General features: G+C 39.8%; 1 protein-coding gene across 4 annotated transcripts in view; it reads left to right on the forward strand.

Annotated features, from left to right (window-relative positions):
• Nucleotides 1–23,034, forward strand: part of SRPK2 (SRSF protein kinase 2) — a 226,343-nt gene that overhangs the window by 53,624 nt on the left and 149,685 nt on the right. The window lies entirely within an intron of this gene.

A 23,034-nucleotide genomic window follows, 5' to 3' on the forward strand; every position in this document is an offset into this window, starting at 1 on the left:
ACCACGTTTTCTTCTATGAGTTTTATGGTTTTAATTCTTAAATTTAGGTTGTTGATCCATTTTGCGTTAGTTTATGTTTATGGTGTAAGGTTGGAGTCCAGCTTAAGTTTTTTTGGAATGTGTATATCCAGTTGCCCAGGTACCATTTATTGAAGAGACTTCTCTCTCCATTGAATGGGCTTGGGTGCAAACTTTTACTTCTGTGTGTATGTGTATAGGCTTATCTAGAATTTACTTCCAACTAGGAGCTGTATATGAGAAGGTTTTGGGGAGGGACACAGTTTCATTTTGGGTGATAAATGGGGATTTCTCACTTGAAAGTAAAATTAGCTTTAGGGACTTCCCTACTTCCCTGGTGGCGCAGTGCTTAAGATTCCGCCTGCCGGGGTTTCCCTGGTGGCACAGTGGTTGAGAGTCCGCCTGCCGATGCAGGGGACACGGGTTCGTGCCCCAGTCCGGGAGGATCCCACATGTCACGGAGCAGCTAGGCCCGTGAGCCATGGCCGCTGAGCCTGCGCTCAGCAACGGGAAAGGCCACAACAGTGAGAGGCCCTCGTACCGCAAAAAAAAAAAAAAAAAAAAAGAATCCGACTGCCAATGCAGGGGACACGTGTTCGATCCCTGGTCTGGGAAGATCCCACATGACATGGAGCAACTAAGCCCGTGTGCCACAACTACTGAGCCTGCGCTCTAGAGCCCATGCAACAAGAGAAGCCACCACAATGAGAAGCCCGCACACCGCAACGAAGAGTAGCCCCCGCTCGCTGCAATGAGAGAAAGCCTGTGTGCAGCAACGAAGACCCAACGCAGCCAAGAATATAAATAAATAAATAAATTAATTAAAAAATTAGTTTTAACTGTAACTGTTTTAAATTAGATAGTTAAATTAGTTCTGACTTTATTTTGGCCATTGAGTCCTCTTATAAGCTCTATTTAGTATGCCTTTTGTAGATGAGTAATGTGGAAGTGAGCTTACTGGCTCCCTTTTCTGAAAACTTATAGTTTATTCTGTAATTTATTCTCAGGGTAATTAATGTGCTTTTTAAAGTGAGAAACAGTAAAGAAATTATACTGATACATTTGCTTTATGTTTTGTTTAACAAACATTTTGCATATGTAGCTCCTCCCTTTTTGTCTTCCAAATAATTAAGTTCGCAAAATTTTTGTGTTGGTGGAATTTAAGGAATTAAGGAGAGAGGTGCTGAGCAAAATACGAATATTGGCTTAAAAGGTTTATTCTTGTACCTTGTTAGGGACGTGTGTGGGTGTTTGTGTGATTGTGAGAGAGAGTGAATATGTGTGTGTGTGTGTGTGTGTGTGTGTGTTTTAAAGCATAGATGTTGCTTTACTCTTTTGAAAAATAATTTGTCTTAAACAGCAAAACCAAGCAGCAGACAACATTGCAAATAAAAAAACATATAACTATGTAAAGATTTGATGAACTGGATTACTAGAAAAAGACATTGATTATTTTGGGGAAAAAAACTGGAAAAACTGTAAAAAGCAGCTTATGTTTGTCCCCTTCTTGGATTAAATTTGAGTGCATATTGAGGGACTTTCCTGGTGGTCCAGTGGTTAAGACTCCATGCTTCCACTCCAGAGCGCACGGGTTCCATCCCTGGTCAGGGAACTAAGATCCTACATGCCTCATGGCATGGGGGGTGGGGGGTGGCGGGGGGGGGGGAGTGCATGTTGAAAGTCAAAACCAAAGCTTGTTAAAATTAATCATTAATATGTTTCTTAAAAAGATTTTAAGAATGTAGAAAAGACAGAAGGTAATTTTAAACCTTAATAATATTGCTAATGAATATTAAAAAATTTTCATAAAGCCACAAATACCTGGAGGCTGTTGTACTTAAATCCCTGTATTCTGAGTGCCTAGTGTTTAATAGTAGGTAATTCTATTTTGATTGTAACTCTTTGCTATATTGAAAAGGCCGTTTGCAGTGATGAAAACTTTTGTCTTAGATTCACATGTGTAGAATTTTTAAATAATATATTAGTTGCATTTTCCCAGAAATTAGAGATATGTAAAGGTGATACTGTGAACATTTTTCTTGACTGTGGCATTCAGTCAGTTTTGAAATACTGTGAATTAGTCTTTTATATATGACACATTTCATTTTCACTCTTTTGGATTTGTGTTTTATTTTAGTTGAGATTTGACTCCTGGTCTACTTGAAAATATTGCCTGGGTTTTGTTTTAAAACATGAATTTGACTCATGCATGTAAATTAATCTTTTATAAATTGGCTAGCAATCGTTTGATTTGTGACTCTCTTTGGAGTACAGTAGTTAAAAACTGGACATGTGAAATACTGATACCTCACAGCTGTCCAGTGCCAGGATTTTATACCAGGGTCTAGTGGCAGAGCCTGAAGGACATTATCCTTGAGCCCAGAAATTGCATGCATTCTGTAGTGCTCGAGTTCTGTTTTCTAGAGTCAGAGCTTTACTTAACGTTCTCAAAAGAGATGGGGAAGCATATCTCCAATAAAAAGGTTCATTAAGCTAGAGCATATTGACAGCTGAAGGGTAAACTAAACATAAAGTTAGTAAAGTTCTTTTTATTAAGGATGTGACAGAAAGAATATAAAAGGCTAAAGTGCTAAGTGACATTTTTGATTATTTAAATAGCTTTAATTAAGGAACTTTACAGTTATTCTTTTTTTTTTTTTTTACAGTTATTCTTAAACATTTTGCTCTCAGGACTCTTTTAGACTCTTAAAGATTGATATCAGAGAGCTTTTGATTTGGTTTATATCTATTATAGTTACTGTATTAGAAATTAAAATTGAGAAAAATTAATTCATTTAAAAGAATAAATAGTAAACCCATTCCATGTTAACATAAATAGCATACTTAAAAAAAATAAATTTATTTATTTAAATTTATTTTTTATTTTTGGCTGCATTGGATCTTTGTTGCTGTGCACGGGTTTTCTCTAGTTTCAGCGAGCGGGGGCTACTCTTCATTGTGGTGCGCGGGCTTCTCACTGTGGTGGCTTCTCTTGTAGCGGAGCACGGGCTCTAGGCACGCCGGCTTCATTAATTGTGGCTCGGGAGTTCTAGAGCGCATGCTCAGTAGTGGGCACACAGGCTTAGTTGCTCCATGGCATGTGGGATCTTCCTGGACAAGGGCTCGAACCCCCATGTCTCCTGCATTGGCAGGTGGATTCTTAACCACTGTGCCACCAGGGAAGCCCCAAATAGCGTACTTTTAAATGAAGAAATAGAAGTTTTTCAAAACAAAAATTAGAATGACATTGTTTTACATTTTAAAAATTTCTTTAATGTTTGGCTTACTAAAAGCTAGATTCTTACACTTCTGCCTTTAGTCTGTTGGAATATGTTACTTTGGCTAAAATATATGCAAAAATTCTTAAACCCATGCTGTGTCCTTGTGTCAGTTGTGTTCTTTAAAGCGACAGCTTCATTTCATTCATTTTTGAGGATGTGTCTGCCAGGTACCCAAGTTTGAATAACCATTGCTTGTCTGTCAGTCAAGTAAGAAAGGTGTTCCCTGGAAAAAGGGACTAGTTCTACTCAAATCTAAAACAACTGCCAAGTGTTTTTCCTTAAAACATCCATTGATGCAGTGCAAGTGCTTCCTATTTTATAAGAGAATATGTATACAGGGTTGAGATTTAATAAAAATTAATATGTTTTACTCCTTCTTTAAGAACACTCCTAAGTGAAACTGGCATTGCCTTAGCTGCAAGTCCTTGTCAGTGAAGAATACAGTGACTCCTAGTGCAGTTCAGGGCCACTGCCTTGACTGGTGCTACGGTATCACCGCTTTTACCTGCTGTTGCTTTTACATTGTCAGTGCACATGTCAGCAGTGAAAAAGGCAGTATCTTGGTATCATTATGAAAGTGGTTTGATCTCGTGGATTTCTTCGGATTTGTGAACCGTACTTTGAGAATTGCTGGGAGGGATGGACACCCCCACTATTGAATTGCTGTGGTAGCTCTTCCTCCCCCCAGAAAAAAGAGAGAGTCAAATCCGAGTCGAATTTTCAACTATAATGGAGAAGGGGAGGGAACAAATACTTACGACTTTACTATTATTTATTATCATTTAAGACTCTTGACTGCCCTGTAATTCTAGATATTGTTTTCCCTTATTTGAATATTGGGTAACCAGATCCTGAGAGGTTAAATAGCTTGCCTAATGTCATAGAACTAGTAAATAGTGGCCAGTGGGCTGGAACTAAACTCTGGGTGAAATCAAAGTCCATATGCTCTTCCGTAAGCCAAACATGTCTCCAAATGGATGTAATGGATCCTGGAATGAGGAAGTCTAATCCAAAGGTCAGGTTAACTGTTGCCCTATCCTTGTATCAGCTTCTTATCTCGTCATTAACATTTTGATATTAAGAATAATAGGGATCTTAATTAGAAAGATGCCCATGGAAACAACTGATATTTGCTTGATCTTTGATCTCATTTGTAAAATTGGAATAAGGTCAAGGAATAAAATATTGTCAAAACTAGAAGTCAGAAACATAGCTTATCTGGTGGGCTGTCTGGTTTTTAGAGTTATTTGTACTAGTTTGTACTGAAGGACTGACTTAACACGGAGGGAACGTTGTACAAGTGAATAAATAATTGTGTTTTACCTAGTCCTTGAGAGTGTCTCGATTGAGTAGCAGATAGACTACTCAAGTTAATGCTGCTTTCCAGTCCTTTCTGAATAGTTATTTGAGAGGTAGTTTCCACTGATTAAAGAATGCTTTCCTGTCAAGTTAAGAGACACACTTTTAAAGATTACCTAAAAGATACCTTTTTATTTAGCGTACACCAGTTTGCTCTGTGTAAAAAGGCTGGGAGTAACAGGATATCAACTAGGAAGTAATTTCAGAAACGTTTTAGTAACTAATGTCTGTAATTTGAACACAGGTTGGAGGAAAATGATCAAAGAATCTCAGAATTACAGTACGGTACAGTATATTAAAATCATGCCAAACACAGTTAAACTGGATTTTTATTTGTGTGTTCATCAAGAATATTTCTAGGCTTGCTGTAGGGATGAGAATACAGTTGTGTAATATTTAGAATGACATAATACTGCAAGAAACTGTAAGGATCATCTATCTGGTCAGGTTTTAGAACAGTAAAACCTTTTCTTGAATTGAAATCATATCCAGGAGTCTAATTTTTAAAGCATAAAAGGCAAATGATTGAAATGAGAGTCGTGGGTCTGGAATTCTCAGACTTGCTTGGCAAGTTCTGTTTGCCACTGCTGAGAGCCCTTGGTTAATAGTAATAGACAGCATTACATGTACTGAGTGTTCATTCTGGGCCAAGTACTGAAACACTTGACATGCATGATTTCACAGTTGAAAAACCATTCACCTAGTTAAGTTTCTGAATTTTATCTCTAAAGAAGCAGGCCCCTAGAACTTAAATGAATTGCCCAGGGTCTGAAACTAGTTTATAGTAGAGTTAGTGTCATTAAAATCCTTTTAGTCATTTCAGCTAATGGTATGTGTGTGTGGTGTGTTATTTTCCCAGATGTGAAAGTAATATGTGTCCATTGCAAAAAAAAAAAAAAAAAAAAAAAAAATGGACTTACAAAGGAGTGTAAAAGGGAAAAAAAATACTTAACTTCAGTATTTAGGGATTAATTATATTTTGGTATTGATCTTTCTAGTCTCCTTTATAAATTGTTTCTTTATTAGGAAATTAATATACCCGTCACACCATTTTGTTATGAGTCTTACAATATATTCTAAAGCGTATTTTTTCTAAATACTCTTTGTGAGAATGATTATTTAATGAAATTTTACTAAAGTTGAACAGTTTATTGTTCCTATTGTTGGACATTTATGATGTGTGTCGTCCCCCCCCACCCCCCGCTATTTTATTTAATGCTGTAATGAGCATAACATTTCTGGAACATAAACTTCTAGATTTCAAGTTAGTGGATCATTTAAAAAATATATCTTGAAACATATTTCCATATTGATCTTTGGAACATCTTGCTAGCTTATACTTTCACAAGTCATACAATTAAATTCTTGAGTTCTGGACAATGCCATTGAAACAAATAAGCCATTATTTAAATCTGCATTTCTTTGATTATAAATGAGGTCAAACTTTCCTTCTTTATATTTATTAGCGGTTTCTCTTTTTTTATTTATAAATCCCTGTATTTTTACTTTGTCTTTCTATTTGGATGTTTTTTCTCTTTTAAAAAATAAGAGTTCAGACTTCCCTGGTGGCACAGTGGTTAAGAATCCGCCTGCCAATGCAGGAGACACGGGTTCAAACCCTGGTCCAGGAAGATCCCACATGCCGCAGTGCAACTACGCCGGTGGGCCACAACTACTGAGCCTGCGCTCTAGAGCCCACAAGCCACAACTACTGAGCCCACGTGCTGCAACTACTGAGCCCGCGTGCCACAACTGCTGAGCCTGCACACCTAGAGCCTGTGCTCCACAACAAGAGAAGCCGCCGCAATGAAAAGCCCGCGCACCGCAACAAAGAGTAGCCCCCGCTCGCCGCAACTAGAGAAAGACTGGGCGCAGCCACGAAGACCCAACACAGCCAAAAATAAACAAATAAATAAATTTATATAAAAAAATAAGAGTTCAAGAAACACATATTCTTATGACTCACTACTCCGCGCCTCCCCATGCCCACAATCCCTGTCATGTCTGTTGCCATTTTTTTACTCAGGTTTAGAAAAAATTATTAATTTTTGGCAAAAAGAAGTTTTAACTTGAAAAATTTTCAAAGCGTGTAATATCTGATTATCTCTTCTTTTGTGATGTTACCAGCCACTGATGACCATTACCACATCCATTAATTCATTAGGTGTTCCAAAATGCTGATGTTGTAATTTTGTCATTCTTTCTTTATTTTCCTGGAATATTTTATAGACAAGGGTCCCCATTTCAACTGTTTGGATACATCACGTGCAGTTCATATAGACAAGTCAGTATACATGCTTGATTCTCTGATTTTATTTAACGTTTTTGAAATAGTTGATTTTACTAGCTTCTTCCAAAAGGACTAAAAGAATTAATTACGGATTTAAACATGTTTGTGTATTATTATATTTATTGATGCATAAATTGTTCCATCTATGGCCAGCAGGAGCTCCTTCAGCACAGCTCTTAAGTGACAGGGCTGAGTTCATCTGTTCTGACCTCAGCTCTTGCTTTCAGAACCCACATGCACTCTGTAGAATTGAGCCACGTATTCTGAGATGTCTAGAAGAGAGGGGAGGCTCACTGAAGACTCCTGGGGAATAGAGTTAACTTGTTATTGATCAGCACAACAAATACATGCCAGGAATATAGTAGTGACCATGAATAATTAATTTCAGGTAAATGCTCTGAGAATATGAAACAGGGTGATATGATAGTGAGTGAATGTACTAGTTTAGACATCAGTGAACAGAATAGTTTTTAGCTGTTGTGTACCTGGAGTCTGTAAGATAAAAATCTTGCCTTTTATGGCCCCCAAACAAAGCATGAAGTTACTGAGTAGAGCTGTGTTACATGACTTTGTGCGTAGAGAAGGAACCATCTCCTAAAAGAGCAGTTGAAAATGGAGCTCAGGATTGTGTGTTTAAAGCTTTAAGGTGGAATTAAGTTTATGAAGATTTGGGAGACTGTGTACTTCTAATTCCTCTAATTACATATGATAAAAGTAATTCCGTGCTTAAAATCTCAACCTATCCTACAGTGAAACCTGCAGGAAAGAAATCTCTTGGCTCTGAAGTAAAAGGCCCCAAATTTTCAATCTAAGCTTTGTGGTCTTTGAAGAAGCACCTTCTCTGGCATTCTTCCCTGAGGTGATGGTTGTTAGAATTTTACTAGGGGCATGGAGAGGGGCAAGGTACTACCTTCTTTTGGGAAAGAAAAATACCTCTATTACAAATTTGGACAAGTTATCATTTTGGTGGAAGCATTGCTCATTGAGCTTTTAAAAATCCATACCATAATTCATGGTCTGGAACCTGGGTCCACGCTACTTCTAATGAGGATTTCACTCTCCAGGATAGAGAGACATAGTAAGATCATCATCAGTATCATGGATATACCTGAATGGATGGTCAAGAGCTCAATAACTATTTTAAGGAAATTACTTTAACCATGCTACAGTAGATGATGAAGTTCACACCTTTAGTCTTTCCCTTTTCACTGTCTTTTTTTTCTGTTCATACTTTCCCCATTTAAGAGAAAAACAAAACTCAAGACCTTCTTTCCTTCCTGTCTGGTCCCACAGTTATTACTCTCCCTCCCTTCATTGTCTTGGCAAGGATAATCTGATGGATACCTTTTACAGTATTAATAATGTTTTAGTTCTTATATTGGGGGTCCAGTATTTTTAGCTTTACGATTGTGCTGTTTAACTTGCATATGTATGTGTGTGTGTGTGTGTATGTGTGTATATATATACACACACATATTCTTTTGTATATAGCAGATATTACATATCTTTTAGAGTGTAAGCTCTTTGTTTATACTCTCCACGTTCATTCCTCATTGGTTTCTCCTGCCTTCCACTCCAGTTTTTTTCTTTTTTCTATTTATTCATAGTTTGTGGACCTACTCTGCATACTTCCTCTGACATCAGTCAGAGGATGAGTCACACAGTATTACGTAATGGAGAGGTTAGTACAGTCAGAAGACCTTCCATCTAGAAGTTGAAGGTGGTGATATTCTCTTTTGCCTGGAGTAATTGTGAGGAGCACATTAGACATACTTTGCAAACTGGAAAGGACCATACAAATATAAGGTGCTTTGATAGTCCCAGTGGCATAGCTGCAGCAAGGCTTCGACTTGTCTAGAGTAACACAAGTAGTCCTCCTTGGAACATCAGAATGTTACATTTTCAGTGATTCGAAGCTCTCTGAACTACCCTGTGTGCTTCTCTACCACTTGAGATTTTTCTTCCTGACTCCCGCTTGTCTTGGGTGATACTCTGCCTCTGCTGAGTTGTCATTGTGACTAAGTCCCCTGGTGTAGGCACAGGGTAGAATTTGTTCTGACCGTGAGAGCTTGCTTCCTTGAGGGTTGCCTTTCCCCAGGCCTTTTTTTGCTTCTCCCTTTTTTCTGTTTCTTGTTGCTTCTCTTTGAGCTGCCTGACTCTGACACCCAGTAGCTGGCCTTTTATATTCCTTAGTCACTTAGAGTACTCTTGCTTTGTTTTGGGTGGCTGAACAGAGTGTCCCCTAATCTTTGGACTTTGATTCTATTTTTGTGGTAACTTGAAACAGCTTCTTCTTCCTATCCCTTCCTTGTCTTTCTTTCACTGCCTCCTTTGTTTTTTCTTTCTTTTTTAACCCCTTCTTCTAGTATCACAGGTCATAAAACTTGTCAGTAACTAGAGCAACTCCTGAGAACAAGCACCATTGGAAATAAAAAGGCAGAGATTGTATCTGGGCCCTGATATATAGGGCCCTGGCTGCAGAGATATAAAAGGAAAGTTGACAGCAGGGCGGAAGAACATAGCAGAGATGAGGCGCAGCGGTGAGGTAGGTCTGTGGCGTTGGATGAGGCAAAGTAGAGCAGCTGTGTGGGCAGTGAGGGTGGATCCCCGGTGTGTGGACACACGCACACACACGTGGTCCCCGGGAGTGTCGGGGAGCGCCAGGGTGCACATGCAGCAAAGCTGCTTCCACACCACTTCATTTTGCTGTTTCCTCTAGTAAAAGGTAAAGACTATGTGTTAAGAAAACTGATACCTGCCAGTTACTCACAGAGGTGGAAATGTGGGGTAATATCATTTGACCAGTAGAGTTTTGATTTCATTGTCTTATATGGCATCGAGATTCAAAAGAACAGCTTCTTACATTAAAAAAACAAACCAACCAACCCACTTTTTTATTTAGGTATAATTCACATACTGTAAAATTCATCCATTGAAAGTGCATAATTTCGTGGCTTTTAGGATCTCACACAGTTGGGCCGGCATCGCTGTGATCTAATCCCAGCACATTTTCATCACCCCGTAAAGAAACCCACACCCATTAGCGGTTGCTCCCCTCAGCTTCTGGCAGCCACCAGTCTGCGGTCTGTCTCTGTGGATTTGCCTGTTTTGGACATTGCATGCAATATGTGACCTTTGTGTCTGGCTTCTTTGACTTAGGATAATGTTTTTAAGGTTTACCCACTTTGTAGCATGTGTCAGTACTTCATTCCTTTAAAATTTTTTTTGAAAGATTGGCAAAATACACATAAGATTTGTCATCTTAGCCATTTTGAAGTGTGCAGTTAAATACGTTCACTTTCTTGTGTCACCAGTCTCCAGAACTCTTCATGTCGCAAAACAAATTCTGTACCCATTAAACAACAATTCCTCATTCCCCTCTTCCCACAGTCTCTGGCAGCCACCCTTCTACTTTTTGTTTCTATGAATTTGAAACAAATCAAATTACCTGACGTAGGTAGAATCATACAGTATTTGACTTTTTGTGACTGGCTTATTTCACTTAGCAGAATGTCCTCAAGGTTCCATTTGTAGCATGTGTCAGACTTCATTCCTTTTTACGGCTGAATAATACTCCACTGCATATATACACACCGCAGTTTGTTTATTCATCTGTTGATGCACGCTTGGGTTGTTTCCACTTGTTGGCTGTTGAGAATAGTGCTACTGTGAACATTCGTGTGTGTACAAAGATTTGTTTGAGTAGCTGTTGTCAGGTCTTTGAGGGTATATGGAATGGAATATAGGAATGGAATGGAATTTCTGGGTCATGGGAGAGTTCTGTGTTTAACTTTTTGAGGAATGGCCACACCGCTTTTCACAGTGACTAAACCATTTTACATTTCCACCAGCCATATACAAGAGTTCCAGTGTCTCCACATCTTTTATAACAGGGGTCCCCAACCCGCCGGCCGGGGACCGGTACTGGGCCGTGGGCGAGGAACTGGACCACACAGCAGGAGGTGAGCAGCAGGTGGAAGCTGCATCTGCTGCTCCCCCATCGCTGGCATTACCACTGGAACCATCCCCGCTCCCCTGGCCCCGGTCGTGGAGAAACTGTCTTCCACGAAACCGGTCCCTGGTGCCAAAAAGGTTGGGGACCGCTGTTTTATAACACGTATTTTCCATATTTTTGATGATAGCTTAATAGGTGTGAAGGAGTATTTGTAGTTTTTATTTGCATTATCCTAATGACTAGTGATGTTAAACTTCTTTTCATATGCTCATTGGCCGTATTTCTATCTTTTTTTCAGAAATGTCTGTTGCTCGTCTTTTAATTGGGTTGTCTTTTTGTTGAGTTGTAGGAGTTCTTTATATATTTGGGGTAGTAGACCCTTATCAGATATATGATTTGCAAATATTTTTTCCCATTCTATAGATTGTCTTTTCACTCTCTTGATAATGTTCTTTGATGCACAAAAAAGCTCTTCACTTCTGTTGAAGTTTTTTTTGTCAACTAAGGCAGTTAAGCAGGGTCATACTATGTGCAGAGCCAAGCCTCTCCTAGTGCATGGGTTCTCTGATGGAAAAGAATAAAAGATATCTCTCTTTTTGGCCTGTGCTATGTGAAAAGGCTGAAGCAGTTGACATAAATATTGCTTATTTGTGGCAAGGTGGGTTTGGCTTTCTAAACTTAGTTTTTTTATGCTCCATTTCATTCCTCAAAAGGTTTGAGGAAGCTTATAATGGATGTGACAAAACAGAAGTCTAAGCAGATAAAAATGAGAATCAAGGGAAAAATAAGTAGATTAAAGATTGGGCAGAAGAATGTCATTGGATATTTCTAGATGGCATAGCAGTTGGTGTAGGATTATGGGTGATATAAAATTTTCTTCTTTTATGTGATGGTTTCTATTTTTTCCATTTAACATGAATTACTTTAGTAAGGAGAAAATTTTACTACATTATTAAAATTCTGAGTGCATTTTTCAGACTTGCTGATACACTTTCTCTACATTGATACATGATCCGTCCTCAGGGTTTGATCTGCTTTCTGTGTTTGTGTTCAGTCCATCCCTCTGCCCTGAACTTCAGGTGATTCAGCTGGCATTCCCCCCCCCCCCCCCCCCCACACACACACACAGTCCTATCCGGGTCATGGACCCAGCAGGGCACCTTCCAGCCTCACCTCCCTAGCCTCACACTTTACATTTCTTTATATCAGAAATGTAAAGCTGCAGCCTGGCCTCTCTACTTTTTTGCTGTTTGGCTCAGTCCTACTAGCCAAATGTCCCCTCGGGAGAAGACTGCCCTGACCTCCTTCACTCTTTCTCTGCTGATTCAGGATTCTTTTCTCACTGCTTCCTGGCCTCTACCTGTTCTGTAATTACGCTGACCACAGTGTTTATGGCATTATGTATGTCTGTGTGCTTTTCTCCTCCACTGGATGAGGACGTAGACTGAGACTTCTTCATTGTTTGTCCCCATGCCTAGCAAAGGGTGGTGCAGGGTTGGCACCATGGTGCCATACCTTTCTGTCAAGTGAATAAATAAGACCTCCACTATCATGAGGTGCGAAATGGTGCGTGTGAGTCGGATCACACCTGTGGATGTGTGTGTGTGCCTCATGGTGCCTGGAAACTTGGGACGTTTCACATAAAATTCCTTCTTTCTTTTTTTTTTGCGGTACGCGGGCCTCTCCCTGCTTTGGCCTCTCCTGTTGCGGAGCACAGGCTCCAGACGCGCAGGCTCAGCGACCATGGCTCATGGGCCCAGCCGCTCCACGGCATGTGGGATCTTCCCGGACCGGGGCACGAACCCGTGTCCCCTGCATCGGCAGGCGGACTCTCAACCACTGCGCCACCAGGGAAGCCCAAAATTCCTTATTTCTGTATTCTGAAAAAATGAGACTCTCTGGCCACCGTGTGTCAGCATTCTTTTGTGATGGCTGTTCCCACCGCACTCATCTTAGAGGAGGCCTGCTATCCCCTTGAGACACCTGGGATTAGAACCCCGATTTAGTGGAAGGATGGACTGCGTGCTGCCTCGCCCGGTTCTCTCTACATCTGTCTCTGATTGGCCTTTTGGTAGAAGGTGGACAGCAGACAGTTTGAGGTTTTGGCTTCTGGCATGTTTCTGCAATTTTATATTTCTATGAGACTGGTTAAGGATACAGCCTAAAACTTTGATACATACATATACAACTAAAACATATACAAAGTGCTGATGAATTGAATTTCCAAGAACATTAGCAGAATGACTGTGCTAATGGCACAAACTTGAATAAAATGAAATGTTTAGTTACTGGGAAAGTTTATCATTCTGAAGTTCCTAAATTCCTTAAAATTTTTTTGGATATATAATCTGTATGTTGATGTATGGCTTTTTGGTTAAAATAAACTTTGTTTACCTTCAGGAAATAGTTGTGGACCTGCCTGGAGAAACCTTTAACTTCTCTATGAAATTAGAGATGGAATTTTGTTACTTATGTTTGGAATTTTAAGGCATTAAATAAATTGTTTTCTTGGTGTGACTGTATGCAAAATTTGTGTGCGCCTTTTAGGGAGACATGTGGCCCATAATTCCCATTATATTTTTATAAGAGACTGGTCACAAACCCCAAAGCAAAGTACTGTGGCCGTAGGAAATGGGGCAGTGCTGAAGGGCTTTAAGCAGGGCAGTAGTGGGATCAGTTTGCTGTTTTTGAAACTTGACTGCAGCAGTGTGGGTCGGGGGTTAGAGAGGTGTGAGACATCAGGGGCAGGGATTCTGGCGGGGGAAGAAATGGTGAGGGCTTCAACTAGGACGAACGGTTAGGGAGGGAGAAATTCCACCTGTTTATTTTTGATGAAGTTATAAGTACTTAGGTTAAATTTGAAACTCCTTTTCAGATAAAGATGAGTGAATATTGGGAGTACTGTGCCTGACAGTATCCTCTTAGTAAGCTCCTGTGCAGATTGAATAAAGGAAGGGCTAAGATCATCTCATAGCGCTCTGTAGGAAAAGAATCTGTTAGTTGAATAGGCAGATGCTCATGATTACACCTTTCTGCCCTGTGATGCATTCAAGGTGTAGGTGTCAGGTGCTTTAGGCACCACAAATGTGGTCCTGCCAGTAGGACGTAGTCAGTGGTACCAGCCACCAAACAGATTAGTCTGACAGTTTAAGAGAAGAGATACTGTCTGGGTTTCAGTCATGAGATTCACCACTTTCCCTCTCTGTGCTTCTGTTCCCTCAGTTGTACCTGGGAACCCTAAAAGTATCTACCTCAAAGCGTTGTTGCAAAAACTAAAGTACTGCATGTAAAATGTTTACAACAGTGTCTGGTATTCAGTAAGTACTTAGTATACATTGCTTCTACTATTGCTGTTACTGTTTTTATTAATGGAGAGATTCCCAAATAAGAGTTCTTTGGAGTGAACCTTCTATTACATTATGTGTGGTTATTGTAAGTAGAAATATTGTCATAGAAATGCTGTTCAAAAATAGAATAGGGCTTCCCTGGTGGCGCAGTGGTTGGGAGTCCACCTGCGGATGTGGAGGACATGGGTTCATGCCCCGGTCCAGGAAGATCCCGCATGCCAGGGAGCGGCTGGGCCCATGAGCCATGGCCGCTGAGCCTGCGCGTCCGGAGGCTGTGCTCAGCAACGGGAGAGGCCACAACAGTGAGAGGCCCGCGTACCGCAAAAAAAAAAAAAAAAGAATACTCTGGCTTGCATTGTAGCCTTTTTGTTGGCCATCAGAATGAAGATTAAAGTCCATACAATTAGAAGTCTGTACATGTAACCACCCCTGTTGATTGCTCTTGAATAGAAGTTCTAGTAATACAGTACTTTCCATACAAACTGTATGAACGTTTTACATGTGGAAGCAGCCAGCATGCCCCAGAATGGGTTTTCCAGAGCCGTGTGAGAACATAGCTCTGTGCGTGCTCAGGAGGGGAGCAGAAGGAGTGTTGAAGTGCCGTCGCAGTCTTTTTCACAGCTGGTTGGTTGATGGTGAAAGGACAGGGCTTCTTTCCTGTGTATTTTTTAATTCCCCTTGATGCAGAATTAATTTTTTATGAAAACAGTATATAAAGTGTTATGACCTACAGGTTGCGTAGCAAAAACTCTAACCCCAAACTTGTAACATTGGGACATGTTCAGGTGGTAAGCCCACGACTTTAGTAGTGAAGCTGTTGGCTAATAGGTATTAAGGCCTTCTACTTTGTCATGCACTTTTGCTTGTATTATCTTGTGTCATCCTCACAACAATTTTGAGATGGGTATTCTTTCTTTGGTTTTTTCTTTTAATATTTATTAATTTGGCTGCACCAGGTCTTAGTTGCGGCATGCGGGATCTTACAGTTGCAGCACTCGGGATCTTTAGTTGCAGCACGTAGGATCTTTAGGTGCAGCATGCGGGCTCTTAGTTGCAGCATGTGGAATGTAATTCCCTGACCAGAGGAACCCCCTGACCCCCTGCATTGGGAGCACAGAGTCTTAACCACTGGACCTCCAGGAAGTCCTGAGGTGCATATTCTTACTATATTCTGTTTTTGTAGATGATGGTTAGGGATAGTAAGTAATTTAAATTTTAGGAGTGGTCATTTAAGTCCAGGCAGTTGGCTCATACTCTTTCTTAATCACCATGGTATATACCACTTCATTGTTAAATTATTATCATGATTATAAAAAATGAAGTATCTATTTATGCTTAAATAAATTTATACTTAATATATATTTATAGTTAATGTAGGAAATTTAGAAATGTAGAAAAAATCTCATAGTCTTACCACTTATACAATCACTTTGAATATAAATTCATCTGGATTCTGTATTGCCTCATGTTTACTGATATTAAAGACTTCTGCAAGACACTGTGTTGTGGCATCATACAGGTATATCTTTGATACTTTTTCCTCAAGGAGTCTTTTTTTTTTGCGGTACGCGGGCCTATCACTGTTGTGGCCTCTCCCGTTGCGGAGCACAGGCTCCGGACGCGCAGGCTCAGCGGCCATGGCTCACGGGCCCAGCTGCTCCGTGGCATGTGGGATCTTCCCGAACCGGGGCACAAACCTGTGTCCCCTGCATCGGCAGGCAGACTCTCAACCACTGCGCCACCAGGGAAGCCCCTTCAAGGAGTCTTTTTAAGTGTAAAAGTAAAAAGTAAAATTTAAATAATACTTTGAAACAACAGGAGAGAATAAAAAAATCACAGTCTGTTGCCACGTGGATGGCACTGCCTGTGAGTGCTGCAAGGTGTTAGGAGGCTTTTCTCACCTGTCTATCCTTGTTCGTATTTGTAGGAGTCCTAGGTCACCAACTTAACAGACTAAGTTCTAAAGTAAACTATTTACTGGGACTTCCCTAGTGGCACGGTGGTAAGAATCCGCCTCCCAGTGCAGCGGACACAGGTTCGATCCCTGGTCTGGAAAGATCCCACATGCCGCGGAGCAACTAAGCCCGTGCGCCACAATTACTGAGCCTGAGCTCTAAAGCCTGCAAGCCACAACCACTGAGCCTGCGTGCCTAGAGCCCGTGCTCCACAACAAGAGAAGCCACCACAGTGAGAAGCCCGCGAACCACAACGAAGAGTAGCCTTCGCTCGCTGCAACTAGAGAAAGCCCGTGTGCAGCAACAAAAACCCAACACAACCAAAAAATAAATAAACTATTTACTTATTACACATCGGAAATTGTTTGATTCTATATGCTTGGTTTTGGTTTATCATTTGTTTATCCTTTTTAAAAGATCATGGAATTTTTTTTTATATATAACAATAAGGCTTTCTTGCATGAAGAGAAAAGCCTCTTTGTATCCACCATGGCAGATGGAATGGCATTTCTACTTCTAAATTTTTCAGTAGTAAGACTACTAAAGTAGCACTAAAATTAATTGCTTTAGTTGATCCCCCCTTTTCTCTACTGGGGACGTCGCGGTTAAGTCTTCCTCCAAAATAGTTCAGTGATCCCTTTTACATTATACATTCCAGCCCTTACACTAAAACCTCCTTTTGAGCTGAGGCCTTTGTGTTTCCAGGCCTTGTTGAGTTGCACCTGCCTGGTATTCAGATCTTTCTCTCCGGTAAGCAGAGAGGGAAGGATTGTATTCCTTTTTCAGAACTAGGATGGTGCGATGATTTGATACCTGACCATAAATGTACATCTGCATTTCCATAATCACGGCGTTTGTGTCCAAACATTTCTTTTTTCAGTATTGTAACTACATCTTCCCCTTCTTGGTATTATTTTCTTTTACATAAATGTTCCTGTGATAGTGTTTTAGTTCTAATTCTGAGAAATTTATGACTTTGTTCCTCATTTTCTTCCTAAAAGTTATTTTCTACTTAAGTTATAGATGTATATAGCATTAAAATGGATTGCAGATAGAGACATTTGTAAATGAGTGTTTTGGTTAAATGCTTTTCCAACTGAAGGTGGCATCTTGCCAGCCAGAGGGCGGCAGTTAGCCAGCATGTCTTTCCACATGACTTTTTTCCTTTGTTTAGGCAGAGTAATATCCTTCTACTTTAAGGGTAGATGAGTTTTTAAAAGAATGTTGTTTGCTTGGTTTTAAAGAGTTGACCAGAAGATGACTGTGGTGTGGTACTTTGAGCTTAAAAATTTCTACTCAAACAGTTTGGTTCTAGCTGTATGTCCTTTGCAGTAATAATTCATAGTTGTTATGACTTGCATTAATATTTTGAAACTATATATGGTATTTTTGGTAAATATATGTAAAGACACAGAGTGAGAGTACAGAGATAGATGACCCTCCAGGGCCTAAGTCTTTTAAAAGCCGAAAGCGCTGCCTCTGTTCTCTCCCTGAAAAATGAAATATGACAATACTGAAATGCAAACTAAAGAGAAGTCCAGCACAATTCTCACTGTTACCTGTGGCTTTAAAAAGGAAATAAAATATCAATCTTAAAGAGAGAAGTATTCTTATTTTTTGGTACCCCTCTTTTATTGTTGAAGGGGAGCATAGGGGAGAGTATAAGTCACCCCAAAATATGCCACTTTGGCAGAAAGATTGTTTTGAGCTAAAGGCGGTCAGCTCTCTGCGTTCCTACTTTCTGTCTAAAAGCAGTAGTACATAAATTTCCATTTGTAAAAGCATTTCCTTTTCTCCTACCTGGAAGAGGAGAATGACTCTTATCTGCATAACAAACCTTACTGAACAATCCTTATTTACTATATCTCCTAGTCACCCTCTCACAACTCCTTCCTCCCCACCCAGAAGCCCCAAACCCCCTTTCCTTTGTTTAGCCTTTTCACACTTTATCACCTTTTGTTAAGATGATATATAAGCCCCAAATTCTATCCATCTTTCTGAGTTACTCATCAGTGAGTTTTTCAGCATGTATTCTCATTCTGTGGGTAAATAAACTTTTTTCTCCTATTAATCTGTCTTTTATCAGTTTGAGTTGCAGATCCCATTCACTGAATCCCATTCACTGAATTCACTGAGGGTAGCGGAAGGTTTTTTTTTTTTTTTTTCTCTTTAACATGTGCTTCATCTTCTTCCTTTTGGGTAATTCAGCACTCACTCTCCCATAAATTGTACAAAAGACAGCTAGAATAACACAAGAATGAGCAAGAGAGCATATTTTATCTGGAAGAAAGTTTTTGTTTTTAAATGTTACTTTTCTAAAATGAGCTAAATATTAATTCCTTTTCATGGTCTTTTGTATACTACTGTGATGAAGTAACAGGCAACAGGATTTTTGTTAAGTAAATGTCCATATCCTCTCCAAGGCTTTAAAATCCCAGAGAACATAGAAATTCATTAAAATAGGTACTTGAGCTAAAGCATTTTGAACAATAGTTATTTATTGCCACAGTGTAGATGCTTCTGGGAAATAGACTGGAGTGATAGTTTATATTTTTCATTTAGGTCAGGGATCTTTTTTAGCTGTGTGGTAGTTTGGTTTTAAAATCATTCTAGGGGACTTCCCTGGTGGCACAGTGGTTGAGAGTCCGCCTGCCGATGCAGGGGACACGGGTACGTGCCCTGGTCCGGGAAGATCCCATATGCCGTGGAGCGGCTGGGCCCGTGAGCCATGGCCGCTGAGCCTGCGCGTCTGAAGCCTGTGCTCCGTAACGGGAGAGGCCACAACAGTGAGAGGCCCGCGTACCGCAAAAAAAAAAAAAAAAAAATCATTCTAGGAAGGCTTTTAGTTTTTCTTTTAGCAAGGTTTGTGTTCCTAGTCTGCGGACATCTGTAGGACTCACATAGCAATTGCTAATAGCAAGTTGAGGCTAGGGCAGTCCTGAGGTGCCCAGAATAGATTGCTCTATGTATCACTCTTCTCTAGATTCCTAGAGTCACAATAGTAAAAAGAAAAGGTAGACCAAATATTTTGGTTTTTCGGTTTATCAGTTTTTCTTACCATTAGTCATATTAGGATATTACCTAATGGAAAATGAAGGGTAAAGACAAAAGTCAGCTTCAAGTCTTTGAGTAACACATTTCTATTTACTTTAGTATGCATACATGCATAGCCTGCCTTGTTCCAAAAAGAATTAAATTTTCTGTATTTTTTATGGTCTGAGTAAGACTTACTTAAACATACACTTAGCAGTCTCAAGTTGAAATGAATCTGGCTTCCAAATGGTATGTACTTACTCCAGCAATCCTGCCACTGTACCACAAGGTCTTGTTACACCTTTAGGGTTTGAATATGCTCACTGGTCATAAATCTTTATCCTTTGATGTTAGAATCAATTTTTGGCCTTGGCTAAAAGTCATTGAGTGCCAAGCCTGGTGAATAACCTGGATAGGCATTCTGGGTTGTTAGAGCTTTTGGTTTATTGTTTTTGACTCATGAACTGTGAGCCAGCACGGCTTCTGAGCCACAGTTAACTCCTGGTTATATCCAGCAGCCTTGAACAATGGGTCCGATTGACTCTTGGTCTTTGTGGGATGCTCCTACGTTAGCAGTGCCATTGAGATCAAATAAACAAGTTAACATTGTCCTCACTTGTGATTTTGATATGAATGTTTTCTTGGGTTTGGACTGTAACAAAGTTTTCAATTGCAAATTTCATGTTTTCAGGTTATAATGAAAACTTTTATTGTTAGCTCTAGTAATTTTCTTAAAACGTCATTTTTAAAAGCTATTCGTGAAAGATCCAAAGTAGAGAACAGCTTGTAGCTTTGTCACTTAGTGAAAATGTTTGGAACAGTCTTCACCAACTTTATATTTATTTATTTGCCACTGTCTGCTCACCACCACCACGCCTCCCCCCATGCCAGCTTTTCCTGTCTTCTGATTTTCCTGTGTAATCATTCAGTTGGATGAATCAGATTATTACTTTGACAGCATTTTATAGATGAGGAAACAGACTTAATGAAAGATGAGACTTACTTAAATTTGAGGAATCGCAGATACTAAGGAGTCAAAATTCAAATCTGAATTTTCTGACTGAGGATTTCTTCAGTACATAACGCTGTCATGATGGAATCGGTTCTACTTTCTTTAATTTTCTTATAGTAATGTGAAAATTATTTCTCCCCTTTATTTCCATATATTTTACTTTTGGATTTAATGCCACACAAAATTAAATGTTAGTTTTTTTCTCAATGAGGTAGTTTTAAATTTTATATTGACATGGAGCTTATACATATATTCATCTCAACCGATTGGTGTTTTGGCCTTGAAAATAATTGTTGCATATGAAAAAGTAACAATACATTCCTCCTGTGCCTGTGCCTCTGTTGTTTGCCAGAAAATTAATTACATTTTATAGTCATATTTTGTGTTTGTATTGAAACATTAGTTTGTTAACAATGTTAGTCATGATGATCATAATGTAGCTGTAAAAGTCACACTTAAAAGTTTACTATGTAAGGGGCTTTCCTGGTGGCGCAGTGGTTAAGAATCTGCCTGCCAGTGCAGGGAACACGGGTTCGAACCCTGGTCTGGGAAGATCCCACGTGCCGCGGAGCAACTAAGCCCGTGCACCACAACTACTGCAGCCTGCGTGCCTGTAGCCTGTGCTCCACAACAAGAGAAGCCACCGCAGTGAGAAGTCCATGCACCGCAATGAAGAGTAGCCCCTGCTCACTGCAACTAGAGAAAGCCTGCGCTCAGCAACAAAGACCCAACACAGCCAAAAATAAATAAATTAAGAAAAAAAGTTTACTACGTAAAAGTATTTAGTGTTCTAATAGTTTGTCTTTTAAATTAATTTGTACATTAAAATTAGGTTGAAGCATAAAGAGTTTGTTAAATATTATATTTCATGTATGATGGTATCGTCATGTGCTTGTGAGTTGAAGAAGTGATCATTTTTATTTTGGAAATGTTTTAGACCTGTATAAATGTTTGTGTTGTATTCTAAGTTTGGATTGGAGGTGCTTAGGTCACCTGCCACTGAATTTGTTCCCAGGGGAATGTGATATGGACGGTCACCTCGACGCCTCTGTTGGTGGCAGTTTCATTGGAAAGAGTGAGTGTTGGAGAGCAGTAGGTCCCCATATAAAAATTAGAATACTTGTGGGAAAGGGGGCTGGTTTTTACCAGGAGTTTCCTGTGACCTGTCACTGCCTGCTGATAAGAAAGAGTTTAATAGCTATGCTCCAAGTTCTTATAAGCAAGTGTCCCATTAAACTCTCTGCCACACACAAATGCTCAAAAGCTCAGTGGGAATATTTATATGAAGGGTTGTGTGTTGGCTGCCCATCCATTCTGTCATATTCTAAATTTTATGATTGTATTAAACTAAGCCATTTTGGTGACCCGCATTCCTGAAAGGCATTGTATCAAAATGGGTTATGCTTCTTGTGGGATGAAGGGGGCATTACATCTCTCCTGGTCCATGGTACAACATAAGAAAAGGTTAATATTTCTAATTTTTAAAAGTTCCTCTTTAAGGTAATTATAGTGTACTGATTTTCCTTAACTAGAAATAGATAGGTTAGCTGTAGTGTTCTTTTAGGTTCTGATTTTTTTGGTAGGCCTTAAAAAATGACAGGGTAAAGGGTAATATCACAAAGAAATCATTAAGATTTAGTTAAATAGAAAAAATTATAGAACATCAGAGCACTGAATCTCATATTTTAAAGATCAGAAAACTGAGACCTAACAAGTTTCAGCATCTTTCCCCAAAACTAACAAGGGCTTGGGATTCAACCCAGGTTTTATGGCTCCAGGTTCAGTCCTGAGATTATTACTGAAATTATGGAGAGAAGATGCTTGATACTTAGGTTGTTTAAGGAGGAGTAAGCTAGAAGAGAAGGGTGTACCCTTTGTCAGATGGTACAGGAGTTGGGAAGAATGATGATTGAGAGCTACCTCTTAATCTGGTATTGTTATCAGCAGCTTTTATTGCATGCCTCCTGTGTCAGGGGCCTTGTGTTTCAGTTCTTAGGAGTAGAGAGAGGAAGACCTTGCCATCAAGGACTTGTGGCCAATGGGAGAGAGAAGGGAAGATCAACCTTTGCAAAAATTAGAAGTGATAGGCATGATCAAATGACCTCTCAGGTCTCCTTCACCTCTAAGAATCTGTGATTATTATTATTTTTTTCTTTTCTTTTTTTTTGGCCTCACCACGCAGTTTGCGAGATCTTAGTTCCCCAACCAGGGATTGAACCTGGGCCCTGGCAGTGAAAACGTGGAGTCATAACCACTGGACCACCAGGGAATTTCCTAAGAATCTGTGATTGTTTTGCAAGATGCCAGTCTCTGGACTACTCTCTCAGGGTAGAAACTGTGGGACTGTGTTTTGGCATGTGGGATAGGTGAGGTTTTCTTCAAAGTGTGAGGTATGATAGAAGAAAGTGCTAGGGTTTCAGTTAAAGAAAGTTTTATTTGTCCTGCAAATAATAAATGTAAAGCTTCACAGTAATGAATACAGATGCAGTTTTATCCAGTCAGCAGTTGACTTTATATTTACAAGGTTTATTACTTTTCTTTATTCTTAATTTCTGAAAAGTTATTTTACCAAAATCTTTTTTTTGTTTCTTGCGGGCTGCGTTGGGTCTTCGTTGCTGCGCGTGGGTTTTCTCTAGCTGTGGCAAGCAGAGCCTGCACGTCATTGCGGTGCGCGGGCTTCTCATTGCGGTGGCTTCTCTTGTTGCAGAGCACGGGCTTAGGTGCGCAGGCTTCAGTAGTTGAGGTGTGTGGACTCAGTAGTTGTGGCACACGGGCTTAATTGCT

The sequence above is a fragment of the Phocoena phocoena genome, chromosome 9 (genome assembly GCF_963924675.1).
Source record: "Phocoena phocoena chromosome 9, mPhoPho1.1, whole genome shotgun sequence".
NCBI lineage: Eukaryota > Metazoa > Chordata > Mammalia > Artiodactyla > Phocoenidae > Phocoena > Phocoena phocoena.